Source organism: Gossypium hirsutum, chromosome A09 (assembly GCF_007990345.1).
Source record: "Gossypium hirsutum isolate 1008001.06 chromosome A09, Gossypium_hirsutum_v2.1, whole genome shotgun sequence".
Classification (NCBI taxonomy): Eukaryota; Viridiplantae; Streptophyta; class Magnoliopsida; order Malvales; family Malvaceae; genus Gossypium; species Gossypium hirsutum.
Genome location: NC_053432.1, coordinates 67,512,737 through 67,524,799, shown reverse-complemented (window position 1 = coordinate 67,524,799; position 12,063 = coordinate 67,512,737). Strand labels below are relative to the sequence as shown.

General features: G+C 35.5%; 1 non-coding gene across 1 annotated transcript; it reads left to right on the top strand.

Annotated features, from left to right (window-relative positions):
* Window positions 1-11,024: 11,024 nt before the first annotated feature.
* On the top strand, window positions 11,025-11,131 carry LOC121207476 (small nucleolar RNA R71). Its single transcript, XR_005902565.1, has one exon. It is a non-coding gene; the product is annotated as a small nucleolar RNA R71 (small nucleolar RNA).
* Window positions 11,132-12,063: the final 932 nt, after the last annotated feature.

Here is a 12,063-nt window from a genome sequence, read left to right as displayed (position 1 = left end):
AAAGAAAGGGATTTGAAGCTGGAAAATTTCAGCAACATATTTCCCTTGCTTGTAAGTGATTTTAATGTCTTTGTTTGATGATTTTTACATTTTTGGAACCCCTAAAGCATGAGCTTTCATAAGAGAGGACTATTTTGCAAAATGATGAAGAGTGTAGGGTTTTGCCATGAGAGTAAATGTGTTGTTTGCTGTGTTTTTATGGAAGATTATGAGTCCTAGTTGTCTAATAAACAACTTTTGTGAAAGAAATTGCATGAAAACACCTTAAAAAGGGCTAAATTGCTAAGTTGTAAAATGAGTTGTAAATGTGTGAAATAGTTGAAATTATGAGTTGCTATAGTTATGAAAATGGTTCATCTAGACTCAAGGAGTAAAGAAATGTGATAAAAATTATTTTTCGAGCCTAGGGGTAATTTGGTAATTTTGGCAAAATATAGGGGCAAAATTGTAAAAATTGCCCAAGTGTGTCAATGGACTAATTTGATCAGTACATTGTTTTAATAAGTTGAATGTGATATTTTAGATGATGAAAATCAAGATTTGGACCTAGAACGGAAAGAAATCGATTAAGGGATAATTACGTCTTTTTTTTTCACTTTTGTGGTAGCGAGGTAAGTTCATGTGTAAATAATGTAGCATAATTGTTATTTTTAAGTTATTGATGTTAAATATATGAAATGCTGATTTTTATCATGAAATATATGCTTTGTGGTTATTTTCGAATAAAATGCAAGTTATGTGTATTATCTGTTAAATATAAAGTGCTACCGAGTATTGGTTTCGGTATTTTACGGAAGATGGCAAGGATATGTGTTCGAGAAAAATCCCGTTTGAACCTTAGGAATAGATTAGGATACAAGTGACATGTCACTAGGATGGTTTAGCATCCGAACTCGTTGAGTTGAGTCCGAGTTCACTTATGGATGCGAATGTTCGAACTCGTTGAGTTGAGTCCGAGTTCGTGAGATGTAACTAGGCATTCGAGCTCGTGAGTTGAGTCCGAGTTCACTTATGGATGCGAACGCTCGAGCTCGTTGAGTTGAGTCCGAGTTCACTTATGGGCGGGTTACATGGTAGCTTGGCTACATATGTGGCACTTATGTGCAAACTTTCCATGTATCCGAATTATATTCCGATGTGTTCAACGGGTAAAATTCTACTCAAATGGAGGAATACTCGAGATGAAAGGGACGTATTGGTAAATGTTGTGAAATGGATACTTTGAACAGGTATGTACTTAACCCTCGGGTTGAAAACTCGACATAACAACAATATGGTAAGATGGTAAATGAAAATGTGATATGAATGTCTCGGTGATGATTATACAAACGATGTTGTATTAATTTTGTGAATAATGATCATGAATGAGTAATTTAGCCTTGACAGATTTGAGTTACTGCAGTAGTGTAACTTTGAAAATACACTAAAAATAGTGGAAAATGAGTTAGAGGCAGAATAAAATATGGGATTAAATCTTAATGAGTCTATTTTCACATGAAAGAAACAGGGGAAGAAAAAGAATTCCATATTGTGTGATATTTGAATTCTTGTGAAACAGGGTCTGAATGAATTTGAGATCCTCTGTTCTGACTTTAGAAATTCAAAAAAAATTGTAAAAAAATTATTAAGAGTCATACCTTACATGCATAGATTCCTTATTGAGTCTATTTTAAGGGTAAATAAATGGTATGGTCGTTGGAATTTTTTACAGGGATAAATTCGGTTTGTAGTGCACAGGGGTCAGAGTGGTCATACCCTGAAACAGGGGAGACTTTAACTAATAAACTGTACTAATTGGCACAACCAAAAATTCTAGAAAAAAATTAGTAAGTAGACATATGAGTCTAGTTTCAAGAGAAATAGATGAGAACATTATTCCAGTCTTGTACTATGAGATAATTGAACTTTAGTACAGAAGGGTCGGAACTGTCAGACAGTGAATAAAGGGTAACTTTGAGGAATAAACTGTAGTATTTTTCTTAACCAAAAAATTCTGGAAATTTTATGGAAGAAAGGAAAATAAGTCTAGTTTCAGGGAAAATTAACGGAACTTAATTCAGAGTTTCTTAGCTCCAGATATAAATAATTTAGTGACCGTTGCTCAGAAAGACAGCTTGTAGTGAACTTGAGAATATGTTGTAAACATTGATAAAACAAGTTAATGAGTTGCATATTGTTTTCATATGAACTTACTAAGCGAAAGCTTACCCCCCTCTTCTTTCCCATGTTTTCTAGAGTTTCCAGGTTAGCTCGGGTTGGAGGCCGTCAGAGATATTATCACACTGTCAAGCTAACGCTATTGGTGTAGTGATTTCAAGTACTTTGAGCCTATGGCATGTATAGGAGTTTAAATATTAGAGTATGTGATATGGCTTTAACCATATGTGTTGGCCTATTTTGATTATGGGGTTGTAAATCTATTTTAATTATGCATGCATGTGCTATGGTATTATGTGATGAGTTTATAATGATTATAGTATGAATGTGGTAAAGATGTGAGTAAAATCTATGATATCTATTGCATGTGAAATTGCCATAATCATGACATGTTAGGAATGTTTAAGTACCTAATTTTTCCATGTTGTATGTTATTGTATAAGTATGCGTGTACCTATTGTGAGTGTGACAAAATGGCTTGGAAAATAGCCTTGTATTTGTCCAGGTTTTTGGACACGGGTTTGGGACACGGGCGTGTCCCTAGCACACGGGCCTGTGCTCTATACCCACACGGGCGTATGAAGCCTTGATGCAAGAGAATTTTTAAGTTTTTCATGAGTTCTTGGTTGGGTGTCGAACCACTCCGGATGTATGTTTTGGGCCTCGTAAGCCCGTATATAGGACAGATTGTATATGAAAATAAAAGTTTTTAATTATTTGAGATTTCATGGCCCTGTTTAGTATGGAAGTGTTAGTAAAAGTCAGGTAGCACCTCGAACCCCGTCCCGGCGTCGGATGCGGGTGAGGGGTGTTACAAAATAGGTATATTACAATAAAAAAAATTTTGGGGATTTTTATACGGGTATTTTATATGTACTGATATTTTCAAAGGTATATACAACTGTTCATGTTTGGATGCTATAATCAATATATGGAAAGGTTAGATAAATATGCTAATAGACAGAAATTATCACAAGTCTGATTGATTCACAAGTGGTACTACTCTATCTTTCTTTGGTTTTCCAAGCCAATATATGTGATAAAACACTTGATAAAAAGATTCATATGATATTATCTTCTATTTCTGTTGGTAAAAGCTCTGAGAGGCAAATGTGAAATATTGAATTGAAAATAAAATGTAAAATGAAAGGATAGAGAATGGATATAAATGATAAACTAGGTAAATATGTGCAAAAAGAAACTATAAAATTATAGAAATAATGAAATTCATGATTAAAAGAAAACAAGAAAATTTCGAGGACGAAATTTATTTTAAGGGTGAGAGAAATGTAATACCCCGAAAATTTTTACAGTAAAATATTATCCGTGATATAGTAAAATAAGGAAATAAAGTGACAAAAAGGGAATTTCCTGATGAGAACTTATTTTCGATCGAGGCTCATTACCTATGGTATGCGGATATAGTATATCTCTTAACCACAGGATCGTTGCTTACTGAGTTAGCACGCTCCGTGAAGGAAAAGCTTAGACAAGAGGCTCGATATTACATCTGGGATGACTTATACTTATGGAAACACTATTCAGATCAAATGATACGACGATGTGTTCCAGAAACTGAGGTAACCTCTATCCTTACTTTTTGTCATACAGAAGCTTGTGGAGGTCACTTTTAGCCCTAAACGGACTGTTCATAAGGTATTGGAGTGTGGGCTATATTGGCCCACAATTTTTCAGGATGCATATAATTTCTATAAGTCTTGCAATAAGAAAATTGTGGGTCGCTAACACTAACTAAAAATTCGACTAAGGTATGCGCACCTATCGAACAGTAGTATAATTATGGTGAGACCGGAAATATCGTATCCACGAGGACTAAAACTACTAGGAATTACTATCTTTTTATTATCAAGTCTAACAATTAAGAGAATTTTTAATCTAAAACTAATTATCTAATTAATTAAGATCGCGACAGAGATTAAAGTTGGAAAATACTTTTGGAAAGCCGATGGATAAGACAATACCCAAGGAAAAATTCATTTAGACTTCACTTATTACCTCTAAATTATACGATTTATTCACTTGACTTAATCCGTAGGAGTCCCTGATTTATGTTAATATCTCTCTCGAGACTAAAAACAACTGATTCTAGGTTGATTAATCGAAATCACTTTCTAATTAAAACCCCTATTGTCACATTAACTCGATCTATGGATTCCCTTATTAGATTTGACTCTAATCTGGCAGATTTATGTCGTCCTATCTCTAGGATTGCATGCAACTCTGCTTAATTATGAATGAACTACTCTTAAGCAGGGACTTTCGCTCCACTGAATAAGCACATCAAAAACCTGAATTAATATCTTGGAATATTAAAGTAAGGGTTAAACTCACAATTAAGAATAAAAACAAATATTTATCATATAATTTAAAGAGTAATAAGATTCGTCTTAGGTTTCATCTCCCTTAGGTATTTAGGGAGTTTAGTTCATAATAATGGAAAACATCTTAAAAATTGGAAAATAACAAAACATAAAGAAACCCAAAGAACTTTTAGGAAATTGGATAGAAATCTTCAGTCTTGATGTAGATCCTCATTCTGAGCTAATCTCGATGGTTGTTCTTGAGTGTTTTCTGCCTTTTAATCTCTGTGTCCCCCTTTGATCCTCTTCTAGGGTGTTTATATAGACTTTGGAATGCTTCAAATCCCTTCAAATTAGCCTTTTCTGAGTAGAATTAGAATTGGGCTCGATAGGGAAACGGCCGTGTGCCATGCCCGTGTGAAGGTCGTGAGGCCGTGTGCAATTTCGACTTGGTTTTTAATCAACACGGTCATGACACACGAGCCTGTGGCCTGCCCGTGTGCCTCACACGGACGTGTCGTTTACCCGTGTGGAAGTGCCTGAGCCGTGTGAAACACTGAATTAGGCCCATTTTGTCTGTTTTTGGCCCATTTCTTGCTCTTGTTGCCTTCCTATGCTCGCCTAAGTATAAAATATGAATTTAAAAGATTAGGAGCATCAAACTCAATGAAACCAAGGAAAAATCATCCATAAATATGGCAAGCATGGGGCAAAAACATGTATATATTATAGTTTATCAAAAATATCTCAGAAGCATTTTTCGGTAGAACAAATAGTTTTGCTTTATAACTCCGTATTAAAGCTATTCCTAGGTATGTTTTGATCTCGATAGTAAGGACCTTTTATTGTGACCGAAGTGTTTACACATAGTACGGTTGAAATAGAAAGCGATGAATCAGGAAAGCGGTTCATAGTCAATGGCCAACGGTTGAAGCCGTTTTACAAGAATTTTCAAGCTCACACGGTTTAAAAGATTCATCTGGAACCACCGTAGAACCATTCACGGCGTCGAGCTAACGATGTTAAAAGCGCTTGTTGGGAGGCAACCCAATTTTTATTTTTATTTTTCTTTCTTATTTATTTATTTATTATATTATATTATTTATTTATTTTTTAGATGTTGATAAAATTTTATTCTTCTGTCTAGGTAAACCGAAGCAAAAATAGGGAGAAAGAAAGAGAGAAACCAAAACCTACAGCCAAACAACTTTTAATTCATCCCTATTCTAGCCAGGAATATCATGTTCCTGTCTTAGATTCCCCAAAACCTGTAGCCAAATGCCCCATTTCATCCAAATAAAACTCCAACATCTAAAAAAAATTTTACCAATTTTTTTATTTATTTTCCAAATATCTCCCTAGCCACCGAAATCTCTTCCCTGCCTCTCCGACCGACAATTTGTCGCAACCCATGGTAAGAACCCGCTGCCCACTCGTGGCCGAACTTACCAATCTCGAACAAATGTTTTACCACCCGGGTGCCATTTACACGGTAACTTAGCATTTAATACTACTACCAGCCGAAACAGGTATGATCGTTTACGCCATAAATAACTCGTGCCTTGCAAATGTTTATCATTACCTGTTTTGGATTCTTTACATCTTGAAATTGCTATTATTAATTATTTTTGCAATATTGGTTGGGTTGGAAATTTTGATATTATTCACTGTGCCTATTATGAGCTGGTTTTGGAATTTTTTTACACATTTTATTTTGAGCGACACGGTCAAATCTCATTTGATACACCTAGTGTTGTCAAATTTCGGTTACTGGGTACCATGCATAGTTTATCCCTCACTGATTTTAATATTGCATTATCTTTTGTGACTAAGGACTATTCTATATCCACTAATTATAAAAATAGCCTATGTACTTTTCCTGCAGATTTTAAGGCTGTCGAGACCTTTGCTTTGTTAACTGATAATGCCGAATCCATATATAGCCGAAAAAAATCAAAGGATTTATGGTTTTGTAACCTCGCCTTATGTTACATACACCGTTATTTGGCTTACAATTTTTCAGGCAATCGAGATACTCCGGCTATCATCTTAAAGACGAAATTATTCTTATTATGGTGTATGTATGCCGGTCATCCGATAAATTTGGGCTATTAGTATGCGCTTCAATTCGAACATGTTATAAATGTAAAGCGTCCTCTAATTTTAGGCTCATTTATTACACAATTGTTATTTTCTCTGCATGGTTCTAATGCTCCTATTTCAAATTTACATGTTGTTTGTCAGGCCGATCCTTTGGATGTTCGATGCCTCGACTCGATGGGATTGCTTCTTGGCATCCATCTTCCTTCTGTTTTGTCCCTCTAGGCGTTGAACGAGTCTTTCGACAGCAAAATCAGAATGAAGTATGATACGTGATATTCGTGACAGGTTTTAAAAATTTATAATTAATCGTTCTTGAAACTAACTATTATCACGATGAAGGAAAGTGTACCTATCGAATAGTAGTATAACTTTAGCAAGACCGGATTGTCCAACCCAAAGGAACAAAGAGTACTAGTAATTACTTTTTTTTTATTATCTAGCCTAAAAATTAAGGGATTTATTTATCTAAACTAATTAACTAACCTAAGAGTGCACAGAGAGAAATTGGAGAAAATCTTTTTAGAAATTGGAGAAAATCTTTTGGGAAAATTCGATTGATTACGACAATACCCGAGAAAAAATCCATCTAGACTTCACTTGTTATTTGACTCTAAATCAGACGATTTATTCATTTGACTTGACCCGTAGAAATCCCTAAGTTATATTAGTATCTCTCTCAAGACTAATAATGTCTAAACCCTAGGTTGATTAATTGAAATCTCTTTCTAATTAACACCCTAGTGTTACATTAACTCGATCTATGGATCCCCTTATTAGGTTTCACCCTAATCCGACAAAATCTTATCACCCTATCTCTAGGCGTGCAATCAACCCCGCTTAATTACGACAAATTTACTCTTAGACAGGGTCTATTCCTCCTCTGAATAAGAGAATTAACTTGAATCAATATCCTGGAATATTAAAACAAAAATTAAGAACAATTCAAATATTTATCATACAATTCAGATAATAATAACAAGATCTGTCTTAGGTTTCATTCCCCTTAGGTATTTAGGGGGTTTTGGTTCATACTTATGAAAGAACACATCTCACAAAAATAAAGATAACAAAACATAAAGAAAACCTAAAACCCATGAATAGAAATTGAAGGGAGATCTTCAGTTTTGACGATGAATCTGGCTTCTGAGATGGATCAATCGGCTTCCCTTGAGTAATTCCTTGCCTCCTCCTTCCTCTCTCTCTTCTAAGTGCCTCCTCTGGTGTTTAAATAGGCTTTAAAATGTCTAAGAGCCCTCAAAAGTGGCTTTTTTCAAATAGGGTTATGCTTGGGCTCAGTAGGGACACGCCCGTGTGATTTTCAGTATAAACGACCACTTTAGACAATATTAAATATGACCTAAATTTATCGAATGCAAAAACCACAGCTAGCAGCTCTTTCTCCGTGGTGGTGTAGTTTTCTTGTGCGGCTGTTAAAGTTCTGCTAGCATAATGATAGGTTGAAAATGTTTATCTCTTCGCTGTCCCAAAACTGCACCTACTACAAAATCACTCACATCGCACATTAGTTCAAAAGGTAAATTCCAATCAGGTGCAATTATAATTGGAGCTTTAGTCAGTTTATCCTTTAAAGTATTAAATGCTTCTAAACACTTCTGATCGAAATTAAAAAGCACATCTTTTCTAGTAATTTAGTCAAAGGCTTAGCTATTTTAGAAAAGTTTTTAATAATCTTCTATAAAACCCAGCATGTCCTAAAAAGCTTCTAATAGCCTTAACCAAATTAGGGGGAGGTAGTTTTTCAATGGTTTCAATTTTAGATTTATCAACCTCAATCCCTCTACTAGAAATTTTATACCTAACACAATACATTCTTGAACCATAAAGTGACATTTTTCCCAGTTAAGCACAAGGTTTGTTTCCTCACATCTTATTAACACTCGTTTTAAATTTTTGAGGCAAAACTGGAAAGAGTTACTGAAAACCGAGAAATCATCCATAAATACCTCCATGACGTCTTCTACGAGTTCGTAAAAAATGACCATCATACAGTGCTAAAAAGTAGCAGGAGCATTACATAATCCAAAATGCATTCTACGATAAGCAAACGTACCATATGAACATGTAAATGTCGTCTTTTCTTGATCTTCAGGAGCTATTGGGATTTGGAAATAGCCAGAGAGTCCATCTAAAAAGTAGTAGTACATATGCCCTTACAATCTTTCCAACATTTGGTCAATGAATGGAAGGGGGAAGTGATCTTTTCTCATGGCATCATTTAGCTTCCTATAATCAATGCACACTCTCCAACCTGTGACTGTCCTTGTTGGGATTAATTCATTCTTCTCATTAGCTACAACGGTCATGCCTCCTTTCTTAGGAACAACCTGCACTGCACTCATCCAAGAACTGTAAGAAATAGGGTAAATAATTTCAGTATCTAGGAGTTTAATTACCTCAGCTTTAACAACTTCCTTCATGTTGGGGTTTAGTCGTCTTTGGGCTTGCACGCATGGTTTATATTCCTCTTCCATTAAAATTTTGTTGGTGCAAAAAGAAGGGTTGTTCCCTTTAATGTTAGAAATTTTCCAAGCTATGGCCCTTTTATGCTCTCTTAATACTTGGAGTAATTTCTCTTTCTCCTTGGGTTGCAAGTTGGATGCAATAATTACCGATAATGTAGAGTTATTTCCAAGGAATGCATATTCCAAGTGATTCGGCAATTGTTTAAGTTCCAGTTTAGGAGGTTCTTCAATAGAGGGTTTTTGCTTAAGTTCATCTTTTACCTGAATTCCCTCATATTCTGCTAGTTTTGGGGAGATTTCATTGGAGTTTAGTTCGGTTCCTATCTCAGAATCATCATCCACCCCCTCTTCTTGGGTGAGACACAGTTTCATCGTGTCCTTGTGTACGATTTTCTGAAAAGAATCTTGAGTAGCATGATCAATAGAGTCGATAAAATAACATAACCCATCATGTTCCCTAAAAAATTTTATGGTATCATAAATTTTAAATACAATCTCTTCATCACCTACTCTAAGTACCAATTTACCATCACCTACATCAATTACAGCCTTAGCAGTGGCTAAAAATAGCCGACCTAAGATTAAAGGTACCTCAACATCTTCATCCATGTCAAGCACAATGAAATCAACAGGGAATATAAATTTATCTACTTTTACAAGTACATCCTCTATAATTCCCTAAGGATATTTAACAGATCTATCAGCTAATTGAATACTCATCATAGTGGGTTTAAGTTCCCCAAGGCCAAGTTGTTTAAACATTTTATATGGCATCAAATTAATGCTGGCGCCTAAATCAGCTAGTGCTTTATCAATAATCAAACTTCCAAGTAAGTAGGGAATAGTAAAATTTTTTGGATCTTTCAGTTTGGTTGGCAGTTTATTTTAGAGTATGGCTGAGCACTCCTCATTAAGTTCCACTATAGATAAGTCTTCAAACTTCCTTTTGTTTGTTAGAAGCTCCTTTAAAAATTTTGCATATGTAGTCATCTGCGATATAACTTCAACAAAAGGTAAGTTAATATGCAGTTGTTTAAAAAGTTCAAAAAGTTTACCGAATTGTGCATCCATGCGGCCTTTCTTCAACTTTGCTGGGTATGAGATTGGTGGTTTATATTCTTTTGGCATTAGATTGTCATTGTTTTCGAGTTCGACCTTCTTTCTGTCAGCTTCTTGTGGTGGCTTCTTTTCAGATTTAGCCAACACTTTCCCACTCCTTAGTGTAACTACTTTCACGTGCTCTTTTGGGTTGGGTTCAGTGTTACTAGGTAGATTTCCTGGTGGTCTTTTAGAAATTAGCTTGGCGAGCCGTCCTATCTAAGTTTCGAGTCCTTAAATCAACGCTTGTTGATTCTAAAGTGCTGTCTCGGTATTCTGGAAATGAGTTTCTAACACCGAGATAAATTTTGTTAGCATCTCCTTAAGGTTCGGCTTTTTCTCTTGTTGGTAGGGTGGTTGTTGGAAGCCTGGAGGTGGTGGTCTTTGATTCCTTTGGCCTTCTCATGAGAAATTTGGGTAGTTCCTCTAACCTGCATTGTAAGTATTACTATAAGGATTATTTTGAGATCGAGGATTATTACCCATGTAATTTAACTGCTCGTTCTCCATGTTATGGCCATAGGGTGGGTATTCGGAATTGTTAGATCCACTTCCATTTTCTTCGCACTGCATTTCTGGGTGAACCTGCGAAAAACCAAGAAAATCGTCAATTTTTCTATTCAAAAGTTCTACTTGATTAGAGAGCATGGTGACCGAATCAACGTTAAAAACGCCGACTGTTTTTGTTGGCTTTGTCCTCATGACTTGCCATTGATAATTATTTAGTGACATTTCTTCTATAAATTCATAAGCATCCTCAGGTGTCTTATTATTGATAATTCCACCAACGGCTGCGTCGATCATCTATCGAGTCGAAAGATTCAGGCCTTTGTGAAACGTTTGAACCTGTAGCCAGAGTGGTAACCCATGGTGAGGGCACCTTCTCAATAGATCCTTGTATCTCTCCCATGCATCGTAGAGTGTTTCTAAATCCATCTGCACAAAAGAGGAGATATCATTACGTAATTTGGCTATTTTAGCCGGCGGAAAATATTTTAATAAAAACTTTTTGGTCATTTGTTCCCAAGTAGTAATTGACCCTCGTGGTAACAAGTTCAACCATTGTTTAGCCTTATTCCTTAACGAAAAGGGAAACAACCGAAGGCGAATGGTATCATTAGAAACGCCATTGATTTTAAAAGTGTCGCAAAACTCTAAGAAATTTGCCAAGTGAGTGTTGGGATCATCGTCATGCAAACCATCAAACTGAACAAACTGTTGGATCATTTGAATGGTGTTAGGTTGCAATTTAAAATTATTTGCAGCAACAGCAGGCCTAACTATGCTCGATTCAGTTCCTGTTAAAGAAGGTTTAGCATAATCATACATAGTACGTGGAGTAGGATTCTGATTAGCAACAATTGTAGGAGGTTGCGGATTTTCTTAGTTTTCAGCCATCTCATTGGTTGTGGTTGAAGTATCGTCCTCTTGCTCTTTCTCTGTGTATCGTAAGTTTCGCCTTATTTCTCTTCGATTTTTGTGAATTGTGCGATCGATCTCACTATCGAACAGTAACGGTCCCAATAGGTTTCTTCTAGTCATACACTATAAAAACCTGCCAGGAACGAATAAAAGAAAAATTAGAAAATAAAATAAAATTTTAATTTGCAAATAAAGTAGAATGGCTAAAGTAATAAAAATCGAATGTTCCTAGTATCCTAGTTCCCTGGCAACGGCGCCAAAAACTTGATACGTGGTATTCGTGACAGGTTTTAAAAAATTATAATTAATCACTCTTGAAACTAACTATTATCACGATGAAGGCAAGTGTACCTACAGTAGTATAGCTTTAGCAAGACCGAATTGTCGAACCCAAAAGAACCAAGAGTACTAGTAATTACTTTCTTTTTATTATCTAGCCTAAAAATTAAGGAATTTGTTTATCTAAACTAATTAACTAA